This window comes from Triticum dicoccoides, unplaced genomic scaffold, assembly GCF_002162155.2.
Source record: "Triticum dicoccoides isolate Atlit2015 ecotype Zavitan unplaced genomic scaffold, WEW_v2.0 scaffold136549, whole genome shotgun sequence".
Lineage (NCBI taxonomy): Eukaryota > Viridiplantae > Streptophyta > Magnoliopsida > Poales > Poaceae > Triticum > Triticum dicoccoides.
The window spans coordinates 75-2,220 of record NW_021196615.1 but is presented as its reverse complement, the minus strand read 5'-3'; the positions used below and the strand labels follow the sequence as shown (position 1 = coordinate 2,220).

General features: G+C 50.0%; 1 pseudogene; it reads left to right on the top strand.

Moving 5' to 3' along the window:
• The first annotated feature begins 826 nt into the window (after positions 1 to 826).
• On the top strand, positions 827 to 1,883 carry LOC119343659 (annotated as a pseudogene).
• The last annotated feature ends 263 nt before the right edge of the window (positions 1,884 to 2,146 follow it).

The following is a 2,146-nucleotide window of genomic DNA, read 5'->3' as shown; positions in this document are numbered from 1 at the left end:
AACAGTTCAAATATATTCAAATAAATTCTCGTATAAGAATACAAATATTTCTTAAATTGTAACACATAAGGATATCATTTAAGAAAATGTTTGTATAATAATTAATATTCACAATTTATAAAATAAAATGTTGATGTGAATATTCAATAGTGGTAATACTTAAATTATGTAAAGTAAATTGAATATAGGTCACAAATGAATGGTCATAAATATTTCGTAAATGTTTGTATTCAATATTTTGTATATTTTAAATATTAGCCACGAGTGTAAAAAAATGTTTGTGTATAATACCGAGCCGGACATATTTTTTTTACTCACACCTTGTACTGACACACGGGACCCGCCTTGCTGGGGCTTTCTCTTGAAAAAATAAATCTGAGGGTATTTTTGCAAATAAAGAGCCCACACGCCCTGCCTCTTCGGTCTGGTCGCTGACAGCGGGCCCCATGCCATGCTGGCGTGCCTAGTCAGCCCCGGAGGCATATTCAACTGTGATTTGCACCGTATTTGCACAAGGAATTCAAGTTGTTGCACCGATTCAATGTACACCCCAAATTTTAGCACTACCATGACTTTTCGAGCCAAGTTTAAGCATCGGTGATGTAATTGACTCCAAAACAAACAGGAAACTGACTCCAGACATGCGAACAGAGTTTAACCTGCGATCAATTAATTTATATATGACGTCAGTCGACTTAGACTTCGCTAAGTCTTAGTCGACTGAGATCTAGACAGACTCTTATAATATATATAGAGCTAGCTGCATGCTCTGCTCGGCTGCATAATTGAGATCATCCCATCACCAAGCAACATAACATAAGGAGCAATGGCGCTACCTTGTCCGCAGCTCATCGTGCTAGAGACCGCCGTCGTAGCACCGTTGCCAGCGGGGGTGCTGGAGACCTCTCTCCCGCTAACCTTTCTGGACATCATCTGGCTCAACTCCCCACCGGTGGAGCGCCTCTTCTTCTACCGACTCAGCCCCTGCAACCGCGGCCATGTCCTCTCCAACCTTAAGACATCACTCTCCCAAGCTCTCCACGCCTTCTACCCGCTCGCTGGCCGCCTCCGCCTCACGCCCGGCACCGCCGACCGCTACGAACTGCACTACGATCCCGGTGACAGTGTCGCCTTCACGGTCGCCGAGTACGAGGTCGACGTTGATGAGCTGGCGGTGGACGGCCCGAGGGAGGTCGCCAAGATCTTACTGCTTGTGCCAACTCTCAGGGCTTCTGAGGGAGCCCCGCTAGCCCTGCAGGCCACTGTTCTGCGCGGCGGCCTCGCCGTCGGTATGGTCCTGCACCATGCCGCCTGCGATGGGGCATCCTCCACGCGCTTTCTCCACACCTGGGCGGAAGCTGCAGCCGGAGCGGCCGCCATGCAGCTGCAGCCAACCCCTGTCATGAACAGAAGTCTCGTCAAGGACCCAAGCAGCTTCTACGACGTCTGCATAAGAGCCGCGGCCAGTGGGAGTTCGTGAAGATGTCCAACAACAAGCTCCTCGCCATCTTCACGTTGTCCAAGCAAGACATACAGCGCATCAAAGAAGTCGTGTTGGTTGCTTCCGGCGAGGCGCGAGCACCGCCGCCGCGCTGCTCCTCGCTGGTTGCCGCCTTGAGCTTTATCTGGTCATGCTACCAGCGAGCTAAAGATGATGATGAAGCAATTCGTGGCGGCAACACCACCTACATCGCCATTCCAGTTAACCACCGCTCCCGGATGAAGCCCGATCCTATCCCAAATGACTACTTTGGTAACTGCATTGGCCCCGCCATGCAGGGCGCGCCCAAGGCACAACTTGTGGCTGTCGCCGCCAGCGGCCTCCTGGTCGCGTGTACCGCGGTGGCTACAGCGATCGAGGAGGTCGTGTCCAGTGGCACGAGGTCACCAGAGTTGTTTTTTGAAAAGGAGGCTCCCGGCCTCTGCATCAGAACGATGCATACTGCCACATAAATAAATAAATAAAGTTGTTCAACAAGGTCGTAAAGTCTGAAAACAAAATAACGGCGAGCTCACAGAGAGCCACAATGCCAGAAACACAAGGCCCAAAAGCCACAACCGGCTGGCAAAATAAAGATAGATAAACTAATTGTCTATCCTATTACATGACCGCCATCCAAACCGGTTGAAGATAACCCGCGCTACC